Source organism: Marmota marmota, unplaced genomic scaffold, assembly GCF_001458135.2.
Source record: "Marmota marmota marmota unplaced genomic scaffold, marMar, whole genome shotgun sequence".
In the NCBI taxonomy this organism is placed as follows: Eukaryota; Metazoa; Chordata; class Mammalia; order Rodentia; family Sciuridae; genus Marmota; species Marmota marmota.
Genome location: NW_026000037.1, coordinates 49063293 through 49087079, shown reverse-complemented (window position 1 = coordinate 49087079; position 23787 = coordinate 49063293). Strand labels below are relative to the sequence as shown.

The window sequence follows — 23787 nt, the reverse complement described above, 5'->3', positions numbered from 1 at the left end:
TAAATAAGTAAATAAAATAAAGGACCATGAACAACCAATAAGAAAAATATTTTTTAAAATGTTGCTGGGCATGGTGGCACACGCCTGTAATCCCAGCAGCTTGGAAGACTGAGTCAGGAATAACAAAAGTTCAAAGCCAGCCTCAGAAATTGAGGGAGGCCCTCGGCTACCCAGTGAGGCCCTGTCTCTAAACAAAAATATAAAAAAGGTCTGGGGATGTGGTTCAGTGGTTAAGTGTCCCTGGGTTCAATCCCTGGGACCAAAAACAAAACAAAAAAATGTCTGGATGATATTTTGTATTGGAAAAAGTATAGATTAGAGGGAAAAGACACTGAAATCAAGAAGAGAGATAATAGAGTTTTAAATTGTCACAATTCACTTAATTAGAATAATTAAAATGGAAGACATTTCCAGAATTGATTCATAAGATCATTCCATTTTGTAATTCCAAGAGCTTATGTTTTTTTTAATTCTTAAAATAATATTTGTTTATTACAGAAAGTGTGGAAAACACAAAAAGCACGGAAGTTACCTGAAGTTTCAATACTGAGAAAGTCACAGGATATATTTTAATATAAGGCCCTCCAATATTTAAATGCATACAGAATCATGATGTATCTGTTTTTGTAGGCTTTTTTTTTTTACTAAGAAATTCATCATGCACATTTCTGAAATTTTCTTCAAATGTCTTCTACAACCTAACGCTAATGGCAGGACATCCACCTACATTAAATTAAGGGTACAGATAACTAATTAACCAGCATGACTTCAGCACATTTCAACTGTAAACAGTGCTGCAACACAGCCCCTATATATAATTTTGCCCAGAATTCTGATTTATTTCCTTTGAATGGATTACTGAAAGTAAAACTTATCAGACAGAAGAAATTAATCTTCTAACACATGTTAGCAAAGTTTCCTCTAAGAAGGGTGAAACTGTTTAAACCATACCTGTAGGTAAATGATAGTACCCTTTCTTTATCCTTGCTTCATTAACACTAATTATTATCAATCTTTTATAACCTTTAACAGATTGATATTTGAAAAAACATATCTCTATTTTAAACTATTTTGTAGTTTTTATTACTTTTGAAGCTATTCACAATTCTTTTAAGAACAGCTTGTTTTCTTTCTTCATTCATAAGGACATTAACGATGTGTTTTGAAAACATCCCCTCTAAAATCAGTCTAAGGAATTTTACTTTAAAATTATTCATAAATATAACTTGCCTATGTTCATATTTGAATACACAACCAGTGTAACTCCACATCATGTACAACCACAAACATGAGAAGTTATACTGCATGTATGTTATGAATGACAGTAATTTATATACTGAAATATCAACACTTTGAGTATTATATATGCTGCAAATATTTTTTCCAAGTTTCTCATTTGGTTTTTAATGTTATTTATTTTATTTTCAATCATTTCCCCCCAAAGCACAGGCAACTAATGTTCAACTGATTCTCCTCTAGCTTTCCTCCCCACCTTCCTGTTGGAGGCTAACTCCTCTCATCCCACAGCCTTGTGATTTATTTGCTTATCTTTTCTTGTCTCTATACTAGTACCTGCTTGGAGGTAGGAACTGCACCTTCTATGCAACCTTTATACTCTCCAGCAGATATCTAATATTTACTAGAAGAATGAATGAAATAATATGCCTTTGCTCTGGCACAATTTCCAAAGAGCAACTTCGTCATAATAGTGATATTACCTGAAAAATGCAATATTAAGTGACTTCATAACATCCTCTTCAGACTTGGCCACATCATCTTTGACTTTGAATCACTGACTGTATAGTACCTCTCTTTATAAAAGTTTGAGAAGTTCCATAGATTATTTTCCTCCTCTAAGAGTAAATTACCATTAACTCATGATCCTTTTTTTCATTTTTGACTTTCCAATTATACTTTTATATCTAAGTAATTGAAAACCTTCTTGATAAATTCTATATGAATATATTTGGAATCAAGTCAAATAATCTTGGATGGTAGTTATCAGAACATGAAAAGAAAGAAAATTCAAATTTGTATAGTTATTAAAGTCAAAGCACTTGTAATCAAATACCAACTTTATCACTTACCAGTTGTGCAAGACTCAAATTATTTAGTTTTAATAAACTTCAATTATATCATCTTTAAAGGGTAATTGGTAATGGCACATGCCTCAGAATGACTGTGATATAACCAAGATCATATCTGTAATACACTTACTAGGAGTCTAAGACATAGTAAAAAATAAATGGTAGCTACCACTAGTTTTTAACTGAACTAGCCAGTATTCCTTAAAAGAATGATTAATCACAACTGAATATCTAAATCTGGCTGGTATTTACCCTGAATCTAGCAAAATTGAGTTGCCCAAGTAATAAGCAAATCAATTGCAAATCAATGCCTACAAATAGCTTGTCTGACATCATGTCTATGGGGTCAATATGCAATCCTGTTGCTTATGCTCTCTTCCACAGCATCTTAATACACATATTATGTGACTCTTGACCTGGTGTTGTTTTGATTCATCAGAATCATCCTCTCTGGAAGAAGACTGCTGTTTTTGGCCATAACAACCCCAGATCCCTGAATGTCTGTGGCAAAACCTGTATTTTAAGTTATAGAATCCAAAGCATTCAGCGTAAATTTGTGAAAACCCACAAGCCAGTTTTTCAATGAACTGTGAACACTGACTCACAAAAAGACCCTTCATTTGACTTATTAAATTCCTTTGGGCCAAACACTTTTAATCTCTGTAAGACATCTGATAGATAGGTAGATTTTAAAGTTGAGAAAACTGAGACATAAACAGATCAAGCATATTGCCCAAAGTCTTTCAGCTACTTAAGTGGCAAAATGCTTTCCTTTCCTTTCTAAAAATCCTAACCCCAGATACATATTATCCTCCTCTTTAAGTCCTTATTCAAGTACTTCTCCAATCACAAGAGAAGGATAGCCCTGCTTTCTGCCCATAGATAGGAATAGGTCTTTCACTAATAGCTCCAGATCATTTTTTCCATAAGCTTTTCTGAATGAGCAGCACTGGAAAAAAGGGAACATGGAGAATTTAAACAGAGTACAAGAAGAAGAAAAATGCAAAATCACTATGGTTATACAGAAAAAAAAATCAATCATATAATCAAAAGATGGAAACAACCCAAATTTCTTTTGCAGATAAATGAATAAATAAAATATGGTATATGGAATATTATTCAAGCTTAAAAAGATATGAAATTCGGATGCTACAGAATGTATGAACCTTGAAAATATTAGGCTAAGTGAAATAAACCAAACAAAAGAGAACCTATACTGGTTCCACTTGTAAGAGGTACCTGGAGTGGTCAAAGAAAGTAAAACGGTGATTGTCAGGAGCTGAGGATAGGAGCAAATGAGAAGTTGTTTAATGGGTAGAGAATTTCAACACAGAATAATGAAGATGTTTTGGAAATGAATGGTCACACAACAATGTGAACATACTTGCTACTGATTGTTACACTCAAAAAGATTTAAAATTATAAAATTAGTCATATCCATATTTCACCAAAATGATAAACACTGGAGGCGATTTTCACTTCTAATTTAATTATAACTCTAGAGTCTATATTTTTCTGATCTTATAATTTTGTTCTACTTTGCTTTTTTCCTGGATATTGTTATAGATTTTACAGAATGATAACCTTTTACAAACAAAAATGCTATAAGTTAAACATTGTTTCTCTTTTGTCTAATTACCATAATATAGATTCACTAGAGCCATTATACTGGAAAGCACCTAAAAGAAAAATCTCTAAAAATATAACCAACAAAAGAAGACAGAATGAAGAATGACATTTGCAACTTCAAGGGATGCTTATAAAACCCTGTAGGCTTTTCTCCTCCCTATTCTCCTTGACTTGACTTTTCTGCTACAATAAATACTATCATTCACCATCCTGTCCTTTGAAACTCTCCCTTTGGCTGGTTCTCTATTCCCTAAATACCCTCTCTGCGAATCATTCCTGAAGAAGAGTTCAGTATTACCCTTTTGTTTCTTCCATATAAATATATATTCATCTATTACACAAAAGTTTATTGAATTCCTCTTAAGTACCTGGCACTGTTCTAAGGGCTAGAAATATAATAGTAAACCAAATGCAGTCCTTGCTTCAATGTTCTAGTGTGGGAAACAGACGTGCCTTCTAAACAGAAAAAAATTAACTCTTCTTCAAGCTGAGCTATTTTATGTTCTATTTGCTGCATGGCATCTGCTGTATAGTGGCCCCCAGCCAACCATACATCCTGTATTGACACTCCCCAGTAGTGTCCTCACTAGAATAAGCTAAGCCTGTGACTTGCTTTAAGTTTTTTTTTCCTCAAAATGCAAAGGCAAAATAAGATTTTTCTATAGGTATACTGTACTTCAATAAAATGTAGAGAAAAATAAAGAACAGCAACTCAAAGTAGAATGAGCATGACATACTAAGAATCAACAGCATGAAATTATAGAGACTTGTGTCAATATTAAGTCCATAATACTTCCCCCCCCCCCCGCTTAATTTTACCTTCATTCTAGGAACAAAAACACAGAAATTGAAAAGAAAGAGCCACAGTGATCACATCCAAAAATTAAAAGATGACAAAGCTTACTATATTCATAAAAAGGTGTTTAAATATCTAAGAATACCCTACAGACCAAACAAAGAGTTTTATGTTATCAAAGGCGTTTAATGCAATAAAGAAGCTCCTGAAGTCAGTAGCTCCTAAGATGATGAGTTTATTCAATGAATACAGGGATGCAGGGAGCAAAGTTCCTAAGTTTTTTTTTTTTTATCTAAAAAGAAATTGTTCATGTTTTTGAACATAAAAATTCAAGGTTACAAAATATATCTTGATACAATAAATAGAAAGTATACTAAACTGAAATTCAAAAAACTTAGAACTAGCTAGTTATGTTATATTAGATAAGTCAACTTAATATTTTTGATCTCCAATCCTCATCTCTAAAATGAATGTAAACTATACATTCCCTTCTGGTTTTGGAATTCTGGGAGCCTCTGATTCTAGGTGGATCAATGCCACTTGATGATTAAGTCTTAACAGTGCGGGGCTGATGCAAAGTGGTGACAGTGAGGAATTCTGAGTCATGAGCATGAATGTTGGCAGTCAACAGCAAGGAAGGAAAGATTGTGAGCTTGTTATGTTTTCTCTTATAGTTATAAATGGATTAAGGTGGATAGTAAGCGATAATGAGGATTTGAAATATATGGAATTAATTGCAAATAAGATGAAGAGAAAAGGCTGTAATTTTGTATTTTTAAAAAAGCACTGGGTAAGCCAATATTCCCAACTTCTTATGAACTAAGGAGAGCTAAAAAGATGAAGTTATGTCCAGCCTATTCCTAAGTCACATTAATTTATCCTTTAAGGTATTGCTTGTCTATTTCTTTTCTATGTCTGTACTGTCATTACCATTATCTATGTTCTTATCATATCACCTAGGTTATCAGGAAAGCCTTATATTTGATTTCACTGGCTCTAATCTTTCTTCTAAAATTCTTTTTCCATAAATAGCTATTAAGATAACATTCCTTACTCATTTCACCATGTACACATATATCAAAATATCACATTGTACATTATAAATATATAAAATATTTATCAATTATACCTTAATAACATGTCAATAAATAAATAATACTTCATAAAACTTTCTTTCATCACACTGCTCCCCTATTGAAAACCCTATAACTCCCCCTCTTGCTACCCATATGAAGCTATAGCTCTCTATCAGATTTTCAAGGCCCTTCATAATCTGACCTCATTTCATATTTTCATATTAACATACACTAAGCACTTTAGTCAAGTACTTCCAACCCAAGGCTATTGTTCCCATACAACCTCCCCCTCAGCTTATTTATTGCTCTAGTACATACAATGCAATTCCATCTCTATGCTTTTGATATATGTTCTAACTCTTAGAAATATTTTATCCCATCCTGTTCATCTATGAAAATTCTATACATGTGCCAACAAATGTGACCTCATTTATATATTACTGTCAACTAAATATGATAGCAACCCTATTCTTAAGACCACAATCCAATATGACTATGAGTAACTAAACCAATTACAATAACTTGTGAGCAGAATGCATGGAGTTTTGTGATATCACAGAGAATGGACATTAAAACCACAGCTGGTGAGGGGCTGGAGATACAACTCAATTGGTAGAGTGCTTACCTTGCATGCACAAGGCCATGGGTTCAATCCCCAGCCCCACAAAAAAAAAAAAAAAAAAAAAAAAAAAACATAGCTGGTGGATGAGAAATGGCTTCTTAGAACAAGTGAATCTTCACCCAAGTCTTTAAGGGAGAGAAACACAAATAGAAATAACATATGTGAAGGCATAAAATGTCATAATGCATTCAGAAAAATGAAAGTAATTCAGGGTCTACAGCAAATTGTATGAATACCTGTGGGAGATAGCAAGATATGAGGCTAAAAATACAGCCCAGAGCTAGAATAAATTGAATTGTTAGGTAACCTGCTATAGAGTTTTGATTTTACCCACAAAACAATGGGAAACAATGGAAAAATGTTAAGTAGGAGAGTGACTTCAAGTGATGAGACTCAGTTTTTAGAAAGAACATTCTAAAAGAATAGAATAAATAAAGTTTCAAAATAAAGGCAAAGAAGTAATTTGGAAGACAATTTTAATTGTGTGTGACACAAACATCACATACATACACATACAAATGTAAAAAAAAAAAAAAAGAAAGAGATTCCAGAGATGCAGAAAACAGAAATGATAGCATATAGCTTCTGAAAGTTACCTGAGAAACACCAAGATCAATTCCTTCTTCCTAGTCTACCTACATGCCACATACAGTTAAGATTGCTCGTTTCCTATACATTGCTTTTACCTCCCAATCAGACTGTACCATTACTGAGGATAAGGACTAGACTTCCACTTTCACTTTTTATATCTTTCCCACCTAAGCATTCTGTTAAGTACCTCGAAAGTATTAATAAATATTTACTGAATAAAGATGTGTTTTCCATTAAGCAAAATATGACTTACTGCTTTAAACTATGCCTGCACCAAGTACATTAGAGCACACTGAGCACAATAATCTTGAAATAAATATTTGTTGAACTGAAAAACAAACTGAGTATCCAATTCTAAATTACTTCCTGTGCGTAAAATATGTATGCCACTAAACACTTACCAGGATGACTAAACTTTAAGACTGACAATACAAAGGGTTGACCAAGAGTTACCAAGTATGTGGAACAACTAGAACTATTATATAATACTGGTAAGAAGGTGAATAGATGAAATCACTTTGAAAACTATAGAGCAATAGGCACTAAACTAATTGTATTCAGATACAATGACCAAAAAAATGCATTTAATTTGGATATAAAAATAATAGTTTTACATCCAAAAAAGTCTTCATATGTCAATTAAAAAGTGTGATGATACTTATATCAATTTTATCCATCATAACCAAAAATGGAAATAATTCAATGTACATTAATAGTAAAATTGATAAATAAGTAACCTATGGTATTTTCATATGTTGGAATGCTACACACACACACACACACACACACGGTAAATTAATGCAACATACAAGATCATAGATGAATCTCACAGACATGATGATAAGAAGTCCAACACTAAAGAGTTTATACTATATGATTTCAATGTGGACAAAGTTCAAGATTAGGCAAAACTATTCTATGGGAAGAGACATTGGAATAATCATTACTACTGGGTAAGAAAGGCCATTGAGTAGGAAGAAACATGAGGAGTCTTCTTGGTTGACAGAAAAGTTGTATATTTTGGTCAGAGTAACAGCCAGATAGGCACATGTATATGTGAACATTCACTTATCGTATACCTAAGACACTTAAGAGTAACGCATCAATTGTGTGCATAATTCAATACAATTTTTGAAGTATCTGTGTCCAACTTTATTTTGTCATTGGGTTATTTTGGCACTGGACTGACCTAAAATCATTTCTGAGGGGAAATGCTGGGCATCTCCTTTCATGTATACAGTACTTCATTTCTATAAACAGCAAAAATGAATAAGATTTTAAGTAGGCAAAGCAATTTCTCCATCTCTTAAGAGGTATTCAGAAGTCTTCGGAGCTCAAACATATTGCCATTTTGTACTTTCTCTCTTCCCAGTTCCCCAGATTCATTATCTAAATAATCATCCAGATTAGGATAGATTTGGGTCCTCTGAGGAATTCATTTGAGCCTAAAAGATGTCAGGTTATGAGGAAAGATGTACTGTTCTAAAATCAACATTTTAAAATGCAGAGTGAAAAAGATAAAAGAAAAAAGGTGAGATGGCTAAAAATAATGTGGGGGGAAGCCTCCATTTTAAGACTTTAAAAATTGAGAAGACCCAAAAGAAGTGCAGATGAGAAAAGGGAAGACCAAAAATTGCAGGACACATATCCAATCTTCCCTGTGTCTGTGAGCTCCTCTACAAGTTATACTGCATTGCCATGGAAAGAATCAAAATTTTGAGGGACAGAAAAGCCCCATGTGCAACAATGGAACTGTCCAGGTTTATTTCTGATTATACCACTTTCACACTATGCCAAATCTTACCAAACCATCTATTTCTTTATGAATCAGTTTTCTTCTAATAAAATGAGGATAATAGCACATATTTTACTGTGAGAAAGATTAGATGAAATAACTGATGCAAAGCACCAAGATAGTAACTCGTGCAATAAAATGCTTAACAAATGTTTCTTACCACCACTTGACCAAAAATTTATAGTTTGTGGAAACTTCCTGGGTGTCTCCCTATCCATTAAACTGAACTGAGATGCAGACCATGAAGAACATTATGTACCTTAAGAAAAAGATATCTTGGGCTGGGGATGTGGCTCAAGCGGTAGTGCGCTCGCCTGGCATGCGTGTGGCCCAGGTTCGATCCTCAGCACCACATACAAACAAAGATGCTGTGTTTGCCGATAATAAAAAATAAATATTTAAAAAAATTCTCTCTCTCTCTCTCTCTCTCTCTCTCTCTCTCTCTTTAAAAAAAGAAAAGAAAAAGATATCTGGTTAAGCCCATTTGCAATAATTTCCTGGTGTTCTTCAGACTAGCCTGAACAAATAATAATAATTTTTAAGTTGTGTGATCAAATAATCAAAAATTAAACCATCACTGTAGAGTTTCTTAGAAACTTTAATGGGCTAAACAAATAGATAATTGATAGATAATTTATATAGATATAAATAAAGATATTCTGCATTTACCAAAGACCATCATACAGCACAACCCAAGATGCACCAATTATATACACTACAAACACTAGTGCAGAGTATGGCAGCCCTGCATTTTCCAAACATGTCTGAATAATTTTCTGTGAAGCAACCCAAAATACAAGTGATCCTCAGAAATTCTGAATTAAATTCAATCAGCTTCTAATAACATTTTCAACATATAGATATCTAAAAATAAAGCTCTCCAAAGTAGGGAGAGACCATTCCATTTTTTACTTCTTCTTTAACAACTTATATCAATATAGGTCTTAAAAATTAAATGCCTTAGCCTCTAGGATAAACAATTTTATTTAATTTATAACAGTCTTCAAAAACTGAGCTGGCTACCATGTGAGTTTCTTAGACAGCAAACATAACCAAACATTACCAGATATAAATATTCCAAAGACACGAAATAGAGAGTAAAGAAAGGAAATAAGAAGTGTGACATACAAACACCAGGCTTTTTTTAAACTAACAAAAAATGCCATGAAGGACTTTATTATTTTAAATGGTATTTCATCATCTACAGCCATCATCCATGACAGAGCCCACAGCCTACTCAGAAGGGCCATAAGCCAGACATTCCTATCCACCTTGATCCCTGATATGTTGTAAAGGCTACAAGAATCTCTTATAAGAAACACTTTGTTGCAATCTGCCTGATACAGAAAGCAGTTCTTAATTCTTGGCAGATATGGGTTCCTTGGATAATCTCATGACACTCTCTGTTCACACAACTATACAAGTCACATCTACAAAGTGTTATTCCTACCATTTCAAGCGATTTGTGAAACCTTTCAAACTTATCCACAGACTTTGGTTCTCAGCATCTAGTCCAACAGTTTACAATAAACGGAGTGTTCGCAGCTTGCTGGACTTAAAAAAAAAAAAAAGACAGAATTCTAATTTTGAATAACAATTCCAATATATGTGTTTACTTCATTGAGGACTTCAAATACATGTGACAGAAGAATAAAAATACACATAGAGCGGCAAAGTCAAAATACATAATGTCTATTTTTAAATAATTTTTTAAATAAACAGCACACACTTGACATGTTTTCAATGATTTTCACTTAAGTGAAGGAAAAACTATTTTATATTGAAAAAATAGCTGTTTTATAATAAAATGTAGAAATTGTTTCTTAAAACTATAAAAAGGATACTTTGTAATTATAAAAGTATAGAGTTTCTTGGGATTGAAAAAGAAGCTAAGAAGAGATCTAGTTGAGTCCTCTTATTTTTAAAAGAACCCCATAGAGGTTAAGAGCCTGGCATAAAGTCAGAGCCAACAAGTGGAACATATATGCCTTCTTGACTTTTATACCTTAGTTTAAAACCTCCCATAACTGTTTTCCAAAATTTAAAAAAAAAAAATAGATAAAAACAAACAGCAATGAAGCTGATTTTTTGATTCTTGAGGAAATTGTTTGAAAAATGCTCCCATGGCAAGACGGAAACAGAATGCCTGGGTGCCATTTCTGTGCTGACACTCACAGCCCCCTCAGCTGGGAAAACTCTGGACAAGCTTCAGAACCATCCTCCCTCTGCCAGATAGTCCATAAATTAATGAAGGTCATCTGTGGCATCTTTGGAAGATAATATACAAAAACAGAGTGAAAGAAAATTCAGAAGGTTTCAAGAAGGCCTCAAAGGCACAATTAAGTCAGTGGCCAAGTAGGAGATGCCCAATCATCACATAACTCAGGCTCTGGCCTCACAGGCCACTGTCACACAAAATTAATTACAGCTACAGTGAGCTGGCCCAATTGCAACTTCATGGTTCTAATCTGGAAGTAAATTTTATTTTCTTAAGATCAGTGAAATGGGATAGGTCTGCTATGTTAAGAAGTTTTTATTAAAGTCCTATTAAGCTGCTATAACTTGGAAAGAGAAACAAGTACTAAATGCTTGTCCATTTTGAGAAATGTCATGCTTAAAGGTGTTTGTTTTGGCATTTTAATTTTCTACATTTGCATAACTTAACAAAATTAGTTCCCTTAGTTCTTCATGTCTGTTGTTCTGACTAACCTGTAAGCTCTTTAATAGCAACAATTCTTTCTGTCGTGGAGACTGCTATATCCCTAAGACATATACAGTAGCTTCTATCAGCTAGATACTCAATCAAAGTATATTTGTCTAAAGAAGGGAGGAAGATGATTTTCTTTCTAAATCAGGGTAAATCTAAATAGGCTCTTCCTTTGCTTGAGCTCAATGCTAACTATTTCCCATTGTATTATGAAACTCACTTTAAGATTATATCACTTTTGATACAATTTCAGATGACCAACTAGCTATCATTATTTTCAAAAAGAAAGTAAAGGAAATTCTTCTTCAGAAGGATAATTATTCTGAACCACTAGCACAGTGTTTAGCAGCAGCAGCAGCAGCAATGGAAATTATTAAATATCTGTTATAATATAACCTGGTAATATAATATTACCAGGTTCCATGTCAAATACACTATCAATAATCTTCATAAAGTTATGAAGTAGAAACTTTCATCCCATTTTACAGACAAAGACATTGAACTTCAAAGAGGTTAAGATATTTCCTAAAGTCACACTTCCAGGAGTTTCAAAATCAGACCTGCTCAGACCTTCCACATCAATTCAGTGTACCATACTGCTTTCTTTGGAGATAGCTAATGAGTAATTGTCCAATGAATGAAGTCTACAAGCATGTTTTTAACCCTTTCAGCTGATAATAAGTGTGATCATTATGTTGAAACATCTATTTTTAAATACTGGTTTTATTTTTTAGAAATGTGCTGAACAATAAATATTCTAATCCTCATGTATTGCTATTTAAATGTTTTATACCCCAGATTCATTCATTTGTTTCAAGGCAAACTTTAATTTTTATGTGGCACTTTAACAAAACAGAGAAGCAAAACTATACTGTTGGTTTAATCTGTTTATCAAAGTAGATCATATTTATCACTGCTATGAAAATCTTACCAAGTTGCAACTTGTATAAAATTCTGGGGAAAAAAAATAGTTTATTCTGCCCTTCCTCTTTCCCCCTTCTAGTCATTTAATTGAAAATTAACATTAATTCATCTTTTTAAATTACTACTAACATCAGAACCATTATTAGAAACTCACTCAAGCTTACTGTCACATATTCACAGACACTTGAACCTGATGAGACTAGCCCTCAGAACAAACCCATCCTCCCCCAGAATGAAGAAAATATATTGTGTGATTGATTGGAGAGAGGAGCAAAACTCTCGAGGTTACATGGCGAGTTAGGGAGATTTCAGATACAACCTCAGACTCTTTCAACACCCAGCTGAGAATGTAGCTAAGTTCATGCCGCTCATTCTTAGTTCTATTTCACTACTTCATCAAGAGTGTCAGCTGGGGCAGGTGTGGTGGTACACACCTGTAAATCCCACGGGTTCAGGAAGCTGAAAGCAGGGGGATCACCGGTTCAAAACCAGTCTCAGCAACTTAGTGAGGCCCTGAGCAACTTAGCAAGACTCTTTCTCAAAATAAAAAATAAAAAATGGCCTGGGGATGTGGCCAGTGGTACCTTGTACCAATAAATAAATAAATAAATAAATAAATAAATAAATAAATAAGTGACAGCTGAACATTTAGTGTATCAGTATACAATTCCCTCCTCAGCTTCCTGACAAAGATGCTTTCCCAGTCAAATAACCCTACATTCATATACTTACATGATAAAAGCGTTGGCCTGAGACTCAGCACCAGAATAGTCTGACATTTATTTGATGACCTAAAATAATTGTCCTCATTTCTAAAACTGTACCATCTCAAAATGTGTTTCTTTTACCTTGTATCCTTAACACACGCTTTTAAGTAGCCAAAATAATGACAATTGAATGAAAAAATTTAACTCCATTGATAGCATTCTTTATACTTAAAGAAGTATAAAATTAGACACTGTTATAATTTAGAATTCAGATTTAATATTGACAGAATTAGATCAACAATTTGAATCATGACATGTCAGTGTTTCATTTTGCTGAATTGTGAATTGATTACATATAATCTCAACAGGATAAAATCTACACAAAGTTAAATACTGCTGCATAAAACATTTCTATATTCCTACCACTCCTAAAAACTGATGCAGAAAATCAGTAAGGAAAAGAAAGAATTCAGTCAATTAGAAAGATTATTGTCTCTAATTTTAAAAAGGAGGAAGAAAATATTCCTTATTTGAATTTTGTTTTTAAAAAAATTAAATTTTGAAACATTTCTCAGGTTTCTAAAAATACATAAAACAGAAAATCTAATTATTATTAAGTTTCATTTTCAAGTCATCCAAATGGTATTTCATCTCCAAAGAGGCCATGAAGACTGTTGTGCTTATACAGTTTGGACCATGTTATTTGACCTCTCAAAGTCATCAGGTCTTTAATGAACTGACCCCAAACTATTTCCCCCAGTCACACTTCTCAGTATATCCCCCATGTCCTGCATTCTCATGACAGCTATGCACACCCCATCTTCTTTCTCCCCAATTTCTTTCACGAGTCAAAGCTCAGTCCAAATGCTACTCTCTTGATGGAGTATCCCCTAATACACCCTGTCAAAATTAAATATCCCTTTCCTCAAAAAACATTTCCTGCCCACTCTTTAAGAACCAGTTTTATTCTGCCTTGATTTGTGTTTTATTTTTTCCCTCTTTTTCAATTGCAAATACCTTTAGATCAGGGAAATTTTTAGCTATCCATATGTTCCCCTAGTACCTAACACTATGACTATAATTTAAATGCTATAAATTCCCTACACTCTGAAATGCAATGAAGAGATTTTAAATAGTTGAGTTTTCAGACAATTTTTGAATTTACATTATATTCAATACTGAAATATGTCATATGAAAGAACTGTTCTTGTGTCAACAAATCAAATCAACTAATTGTCTCAGTATATTAGTGCTGCTATAACAAAATATCCAAAACTAGAAAATATATAAACAAAAGAAATTCATTTTTCATAGTTCTGGGGACTGAGAAGTCCAAGATTAAGGCAATGGCAGGTTCTATGACTAGTGAAGACCTGGACTCTCTGTTCCCAATATGGCACCTTATTGCTGCATCCTCTGGAAAGAATGAATGCTGTATACTCACATGGCAAAGTGGCCAGAAAGGAATGAACCCACTCACTCAAGTCCTTTTAAAGAGTCATACTACAATCCATGAGGGCTCCACTTTGATGATTTACTCACTTCTTAAAGGCCCCACTTCTTACTACTCTGCCATTGGCAATTAAGCTTCAACAAAGGAATTTCAGGAGACACATTCTGACCATTACATTGGTATTTTCCAATGATATATTGTCATCATACCTGTTCAGTACAGTTCTGGGAAGAAGGATGAAAAAAATAATAATAAAATGTTTCTTATATTAAGATGGCACTAAGTAAGGACTGTGTCCATGACTCAGACCAATGCAACAGTTTCTTAGAGCAGAAAGAGACATTTTACACTTAGAATGATCCTAGTAAGCTTTACAAAATAGTAAAATTTGATCTGGACCTTGGAGAACTGATTTACTGATTATAGCAAATGTTGTCGCCAAGAATATATGAGCAACGGTATGAAGATAGACAAGCAACACAAGAAATAAAACAGATAATTTTTGTAAAACTAAGGAAGAGAAATTGAGATGGGCCAAATTGTAAAAACAATTGCAGGGCTGGGGTTGTGGCTCAGTGATAGTGCTTGCCTAGCACGCTGAGGCACTGGGTTCGGCACAGTGGTTCCCCAGCACCACATACAAATAAATAAAATAAAGGTATTGTGTCCATCTCCAACCAAAAAAAAAAAATCCATTAAAAAAAAGAAAAACAAAAAAACAATTGCAGCAGAGTTATGAATGACCTTAGCCATTATCTGTAAACAATGTTGGTAGGGCAGAGACACTTATGTAAGCACAAGACAACACCTAGCCAAGAGCAGAGGGAAATCAAACTGTGAAAGAAAAGAAGAGTTAAGAGATGAAGGATTCCAATTCCCCTACCATACTCATTCTGGAATGGCTGAACTATTCAAAGAAAGCTGCCTTGTAGACCAGTACATTTTTCATACTTAATGAACAAGGAAAATGAAAGTTTCCTCCCCTAATATCCAAAGCTTACAGCATAATAAATGCTTAGTAAATGCCTTAGATGGAATAAAGAAGAAAAAGAAGAGATAAGAAAGGAAAGAGGAAAGGGAAGAGGGAAGGGCAAGAGGACTCTGAGTAACAAATTAAAAAGCTCCTTCTTAGAAAACTAGATACTATAAAACACCCCAGAGACTAGAATAATACTGCTCATATTATTTATTACTGTGTTCCAGACAATGATGTAAGCACTTCGTATTAAATAATTCATTTAATCTTCACCACAACTCAAGAAATAGGTATAATTATATAACAAAATTATATAAATACAAAAACTGAGAATCAGAGTCACAGCAAGAGATACAAAGACAGTAAACAATGGAGCCAGGATTTTAACACAGATCATCTGACTTCAGATCTTGCATTTACAGTTCTGAAAAGGAGGCCATGGTTTTCCCCAGCTTTTAGAGAATATATCAAACCATGGCTTCACAATGAGTATCATCATTTCACTAGTCACTCTCTAAAATAAAAATAAGAGTAACATATTTTTCTCTGCCTACAACAAATAATGAGAGTAAATCAGACTTTTAAATATCAACAGTACCCTCTGCTTACATGTCACATGATATTATTACCATGTTAATATTTCAAAATTTTGCCTATTACTATAAAATGATCTAAGTCCAAATACATTATATTAGCATTATATGTGCCTATATATGTATGTCAAAATAATTGCATGTGAAGTAACATTGACACATTTATTTATCAATTAACCTATTTAGACTTGAGAAGAAGCAAAAAAAAGAGACACTAATCTGTATATGTACAATGTGTGTTATTTGTCAGGGGGGGATATCCTCAAAGAAATGAAACAAACCAGGTGATTTTTCAATGTTCCTGAATAAGAAATGTTTATCCGAAAAGGCTACAAATGCTATGTGATCCCATAATTCTAATTTCATAAAAATAAAACATTAAATTTAGCTTGTTTCTTCAACAAAAATAAAAGGCAGTCAAGTGGTGGGCTGAAAACAAATAGTTTCATCTGGTATACTGGAAATTGTTTGATAGTCATGCAATTTGTGTCTAGCATTTCAAATGATATTCAGAAGCCAATTTTTCACAAATACTGACAGAAGGCAAGCTTCGACATGAAACTATATAAACTAATTCTTTTTAAGAGGGAAAAGACCTTCTATACAAAATTCTTAGCATAAAACTTGAAAAGCTAGAACTTGATAGCATGACACAAGGCATGTTGAATGATGAATTAAGGCATCCTGTGGAACATTTGAAGTAAGGGAAATTGAAAGGTAAAAATGCGGCCTTCGTGCTCTCTGCACAAACTAAATATAGAGGATAAGGAGAAATTAATCCATGTACAAAGCATTACTTTATAAAAGACTCCTCTGCAAGGGGAAAATTGTACCTATTTATTTTACTTAGGAATAAAAACAAAATCAAGTAATGGATCCCAAAAGACTGTACCATAACCTGAATAGATTCTAAGATAGTTGAAATACATGCACTGAAGTTATAGATTCTTTAACACCAGTAAAACTTATTTTGAAAAGAAAAATCTTCAGACATCATAGGATCAAAGAGTTGTTAAAATGCTATCATCCCTCCTCCATGTAATCAAGAAGTGATCATGTGTTCTCGCCTTGAATACCACTAGTGATGAAGAATTCACTACTACTTAAGCTGCCTGCTCCCTTTCAGGACAAACTGTTTCTCTATATAATCCACTCTTTGGCACTAGTTTTGCCATCCTGTAATACACACAGTAAACTTAATTCTCCCTCATGAAAGTCCTCCAGATAATTTCCAATAGTTATCATACCCTCCCAGAATTCTCTTTTCTCCAGGCTAAATTTTCAAGGTTCCTTCACCCATTTTTAGTGGCATTTTCAAGTTTCTTTCCCTCTTCTCCCCGTTAACTCTACTTTTCTAAAATGCAAAAGTCTGGGTACATAGTTAATCCAGAACAGGACTCGTGAAAATCTGATATTGCTTACTCCAATCGGTGTAATATTCTAAAGTTTTGTAGATAGAATTATTTATAGTCAACTAAAATATACATTCTGTGACTATAAATATCCTGTTACTAAAGCAACTTATATTAGCATTGCTGATACAAGTGCAATGAACTTTGATGATACTTTTTTGGAAACTACTTTTAAAGTCAGTTTACAAGTATAGAAGAAAATTGGACTCGTTATCTCATAACCACACTCTTATTTGACTATTGTATCTGCTGTTCTATATTATTATTATTTTTAAACAACAAGAATGATTTTATTCTGTTTAGCTGTCTCATCTGACATACTGTGTTCTGGGTAATTTCTGACTTTTTGAAAAGCTAAGTCCACCCTAAAAGCATGATAATTTGATACCACAATCAAAACAGTATACCATAGGCCTGAAGACAAGTCCAAAAGAAAAGTTACATAAGTAGTGTGAATAAAGTCCATATTAACTGAATACGTATAATATATACATATGTAAGCACATATATGTTCAATGCAAAAATGTATTTTCCCAAAGAAACTCATGTGACTCATGATGATGGGTCATTTTGATATGTTAAAAAATCAACAACATCAGCCTATGGTTATAGAGCATACTGAATATGTGGTTGAAATGGTTAAATGGGGATGTCACACTGTCTTCCCAGTCCAACTTGTGCCATGTTAAATTAAAGCAACTTCTTGTTGCTGAATCATAAGAGATTAAATGTTAACTTCCTTCCCAGGTCTGAATTGTACTTGACTGCAATTTTCTTTTACATTTTATTTAAGGGTTTGTTTTTTTTTTCCCTCCCTAGACCAGTCTTGTCTCCTCTATCCCCCATGTCTTTGATTTACCACAGAAACCAAATTAGTATCCTGAAGACTTATCCTGATTTAGAATTAATCTGTTTACTTTACAATCCTGTCAATGTGTTCTCTATTCTCTTCATTTCCAATAGACGGATATTAGCTCTAGAAGCTTGAGTAGTATCATATAGAATTTTAGCAAGAGAACTTCTCTGTGTGCTTTTTATTGTATCACAATAGGAAATAGTGTCTGCCCAGATTTTTAGTGATGCCCACCCTGCCTAACATAGCATATAGGGAAATGGGACTCCATTTCTTAGACCCATTTTAATTTTAATTGGTGCATTATAATTGTACATAATAATAGGATTCATTATGCCATGTTTGTATATGCACATATCATAATTTGATCATTCTCATTCCCCAATACCTTTCCTTTCCCTCCCCTTCTTCCTCCCTGATCTGGTTGTTCTACTTAACTAATCTCCCTTTTGTAACCATTGCCACTGTTATTATTTTAGTTAGTGCATTATATGTATATATGTGTATATGTGTGTATATGTACAAATATATATATGCGTGTGTGTGTGTATGTATGTATGTATATATATATATATATATATATATATATAAATTATATATATATATAATATATATATATATATATATATATATATATATATATATATATATAAAAACAAGATTCACTGTGATATATCTACACATGAACATGACATAATTTGGTAGAGTCCATTCTCCAGTACCTCCCAATCACCTCCCCTCCTCTTTCCCTCTCCATACCCTTCCTCTGACTGTATTTATCAATTAACTTGTCTTCCCTATCAGACTCTAAGCCCCTTGAGAGCAGAGATGTTGGTTTTCATCTCTGTCTCACCAGTTCCCAGAGCAGCACTTGAAAGAGTAGTAATATATGGTAATATTTTTAATATTTGCTAAAATAACATCATAAAATTAGATAATTTGTCTATATTCCCTGCCCTTTTTTAGCAGGGATGAAGAAAATGAAGAGGATATAGATCCTAACACCTATACATTACCTTGGGACAAGGTGTTTAAAATTCTCAGATCTATTATATTTCCCAATGTAGTGGCAAAAGAAATGCTTCACATTGATATAAAAATATAAATTATGTCTTCACTTATCAATACAATATCAATAGTGATTATCGAGATTATTAATACTTTTCCAACTTCAACTGTTCAAAAATTCAATTTTTTATGTAAAAAATATTTATTCTTCACATACATTTAAAAGACTTTGTAGACCAACCCAGTAGTATCAAAGTAAACAAATCTAATTATAGAATATAACTCACAAGCAGTGAGCTTTACTATTAAATGGTTCACTGCTTTTTAAAATCATTAGCATGAACTGAAATATATTTACATAAATTACATTGTTTCTTTCAAGCTATTATTAACTAGAACATGCATTTCAATAGCTTGCTGAAAAGTGTAATATTATAGTCAAGTAAATATATAGCAAATCTTTAACTTCTATATTAAATGTTTCATACTCTTTATTATTTATCTGAGAAATATTAACTCACGAATTATTCATAAAATCTAGCCAGATCTGTTACATCAGGTGTCAGAATATAGAGGAGGTAGAAAGTGCTGAGTTTTACATAAAGTATTCATTGAACTTGGTGAACTCATTAAAGTATGTTAATTAGGTAATAGACAAAGGAACTTGGTATTTGGTAGAGATTGGGCACTGTTAATACCTTGCTTTGTGTTAATACCTTGGCTGCAGTTTTTCCCCCTTTAATGAGCACAGGGAAAAGCTGATTATTCCAAATGCAGGGGGAAAAAAAGAATCACATGTGTTACGTGTTGGAAAAATTGCCCCAGGTGACACAAAGAAACACATACCAAAAGAACTGGCATTCTAACAAAGAGGATATCATTTCAAAGCTTCTAATTTTTCTTTGATACAATATTCTGTCATGAGAAAACTACAGGTTAATTTTGATATTATCAAAAACATTTCATTGTTAGAAATTACTGTTTGACTAATACAGCTTTTATCTCAATTCAGATTGCTCTGTATCACAAATATTTGATGCCTGTCCTTGTTTTATTATTTTAGGTTTTTTAACATAAAAAAATTTAAATACCTGAGAACATGTGTGTTCACTTGTAGTAAGACAAAAAATTATAAATATATATTTATATAAATAGTCTCATTTCAATAAAATAATTTCCCTACTAAATGACAGCTTTTCGAAGACTATATAATTTTCCATAATAAGACCCAGATTTGAACATAGAAATAACAAATACGGAGTCTCATGGCACACCGACACACAAACTGTATTAAAAAGATGGCCTTTGGGCTTTCCAGTTTTATCTAGCTACTTCAACCACATATTACCACTGAAATCACGCAAACTAATTTCTAAGGCTCAGTGTTATATATGAAAGTGTGCTTTTACAAAATGGAGTTTATTCTTGAAAAATAAAAATTAGTGCTTCTTTCCAGATGTAAACCTCTTTCAAGTTCACCCTTTTTTGAGACTTGAGGTCCAAAGTTTCTATGACTATATAATCAGCCCTTAAATGAAATCTTAAGATCCCAATATAAATGGTGAAACCAATATTCAAATATGTTTTTATTCATAGGCCTTCACCTATCTTGTTTTTCCCATTTTCTTTTCTTTCTATAAAAATAATTGCCACTTCATACAGAATTTCAATACATAAACAAAATAATTTCATCAAGATTAGAACATTAGTGTCACATTTAGTTAGTGATCTGGAACACCACAGCTGGCTCCATTCAAAATATGATTCTATCCATGCCAGAGGTCAAACTAAAATATTAATCTTTAGTCTTCATCATCTCTGCATACACAGCCTCTCAGATATATTATCCTGAGAATTCAAATAAATTTAATAAATTAAGATAACCTCTTTTGAAAAGTTGAAGTGTGTGATTATTTTATTTATCATCACTTCCAAGGGGGAAAATGTACTCATTCACAGTAACATTTATCAAAAGCTACTAGTATTTTTGGAATGAACCCATCTTTCATAGGATAACTTCACTTACTCTCCTGCAATTCTACTTACAGAAATACATTCTTCAATTTGTAAAATAATTTGCATATTAAATGTCATGCAAGACTTTTCTAGGAATATATTTCAAAATTGTAACATTTGTTAAGGTAAAGTAAAATAAAATATTAAATAGAATTTTTGGTGTTGCTCTTGCTTCTTATATTATGTCTCAAATCTTCGAAAATTCACACACACACAAAAATACATTCACTAAGAAAATCATGTATACATATAAATAAAGAATATGAAAATCAGGCCAACAAAAAGGAATTAACTTTGTGCATAAAAACAATTACAATATTCTCTAATGCTCTAAACTGAACACCCTAAAATTTTAGAAAGATGAAGGGAGAAAAAAAACCACTAAATACATACAATAAAAAGTCAATATTGTCTACATATGAGCATTGTCATTCTCTCTCTAAAACATTAATATTATACTCAAGGCACATTTTAAAAAGAGCATTATAATAAGAAAATAATCTGTCTTAAAATATGAACTACACATCTAAGAGACATAACTTGGCCTAACAATGGATACCATAACCTCTAAATGTACTAGAAGATTTCATTTACAAGAAGCCACAGTCATGGAACCCACAATTGGTCCTTCATGGGTAATTATTTATCTCTGGCCACAAAGTATAAAAATGCTTTCATTTTAGTTTATTCATTAGATATAAAATATTCAATTCTACTTTGCATCAACATTCTATAGTTCACCAAGGTTTAAACACAAATGCTATTCTGATCATCTGGTAGCCCAATTTACTTTCAGGTACTAATTCAATGATAGCCCTGAACAAAAAGTTCAACCATTTTGCTCATTGCTTCATATTAACTTTTTCCACATGGGCATACCTCGAACCATCATCCATTTTATTAAGGAAACAGTATTTTGTGAACGATCAAAAAGGAAGCATCAGAGTTAGAATTCCAGAACTCCTTATTTCTAGTTTTTTTTTTTTATTTCTAGTAGACCACAGCCACTATTAAAAATGCTTCCTAAATGAAGCCTAAAATTTTGCTAGTACAATAAACCAAATCTAACTAAGAAACACTCCTCAAGATCATGTTTATTTGTCTCAGAAAATTTTAAGGCAAATGGAAAACAAATAAATAATAATAAGTAATATGTTAACAAAACTCATAGATTCCTCAGTAAGAGCCTCTACATAAATACCAAGGTCTCTTATCAAATCAGCTGCTAAATAAAGTAGTATAGCAATAATCCAACAAGATTATATTGGAAACAAATGAAACAAAAAAATACACAGAACATATTTTTAGTGCTACTCCAATGTTATAATACCATGCAACACAGATAGTGTAATTATATATTCAAAGAGAATGTACTGCTTCCTCTTGGGTACTGTTCACCCAAGTGAGGAACTGTGAACAGTTACATGATGTTATAATCTCTCTTCTAATTTACAAGAGCAATTTACCACATTATCTAATGGGACTCCCACAAGGACACAGTTGAGCAGGTGGGACAATACACTCTACCCAAAACACCAGGTTTCCATTATCTTTACTCTCAGTTGGAAGTTGAAGAGAAACAGGTTGGCAAGCTTGCAGTCATCCTCAGCAACCATTTACTCTTATTAATATCTACTTCAAAACACAATAGACATTTCCAGGAATCTCTATTTAGGACTTACAGAGATAGCAATTGTCTGGCAGCTTAGTAACTAACTGAGGGTATATTTGCTAGTTCAATTCCTGGGTTTAAAAAAAAACCCTCTGGAATATGGATGTCTTAAGGCCTGGAGGTAAATTTTTAAATATGCATATGACTTTGGAAGATCCTGCTATGGACAAACCTAAAATGTATTGATTTCAACTTCAAATATATGGGCACTGATCTAACTAGCAAATCCTATAGAAATCTGATTAACCATGAGTCAAAATTTCTAAGGGGAAAAGTAGACAAAATCACAAGTAGATTACGCACAAATAGAAAGTACTAGTTTTTTTAATTACTATTATTGTTGTATTATATTTGCAATACAATCTACCTACTCTGAAAAGATAATATAATTTCTAGTCACAGGAATTATTGGCAGATAGGTTTTTTTAATAACAATGAATTTTTAATAACAATTAAAAATAATTTAATTTAATTATTTTAAATTAAATTTTAAAACTTAAATTAAATTTAAAATTTAAATTTTAAATTAAAAAATAATTTAATTAAAAAATTAAAAAAAATAATTTTTTTAATAATTGTTTTTTAATAACAATGAATATTAAAAACATTGTTTTTTATAAACAATGAATAAAGAGATTTGGTTACTTTGAATACAGTTTTCTTTTTGATGAAAGCTTAAGCAATATCTTTTGTACCATAAAAAAATAACCTTCAAAACAACTTAAGAAAATCTACCCAGAGATAAGGAAAGAATCCAGATGATTTTTTAGAGTCTCTTTACTAATGATTTATGATTTGAAAAAGGTATACACCACTAAAACACTGATTTTAGGTAATAGCATTAAAAAGAAATTAAGGAGTCCATAAGAT

The 23787-nt window shown here is 32.6% G+C and overlaps 1 protein-coding gene across 10 annotated transcripts in view; it reads right to left on the bottom strand.

Annotated features, from left to right (window-relative positions):
- Positions 1 to 23787, bottom strand: part of Slc4a10 (solute carrier family 4 member 10) — a 295237-nt gene that overhangs the window by 236804 nt on the left and 34646 nt on the right. The window lies entirely within an intron of this gene.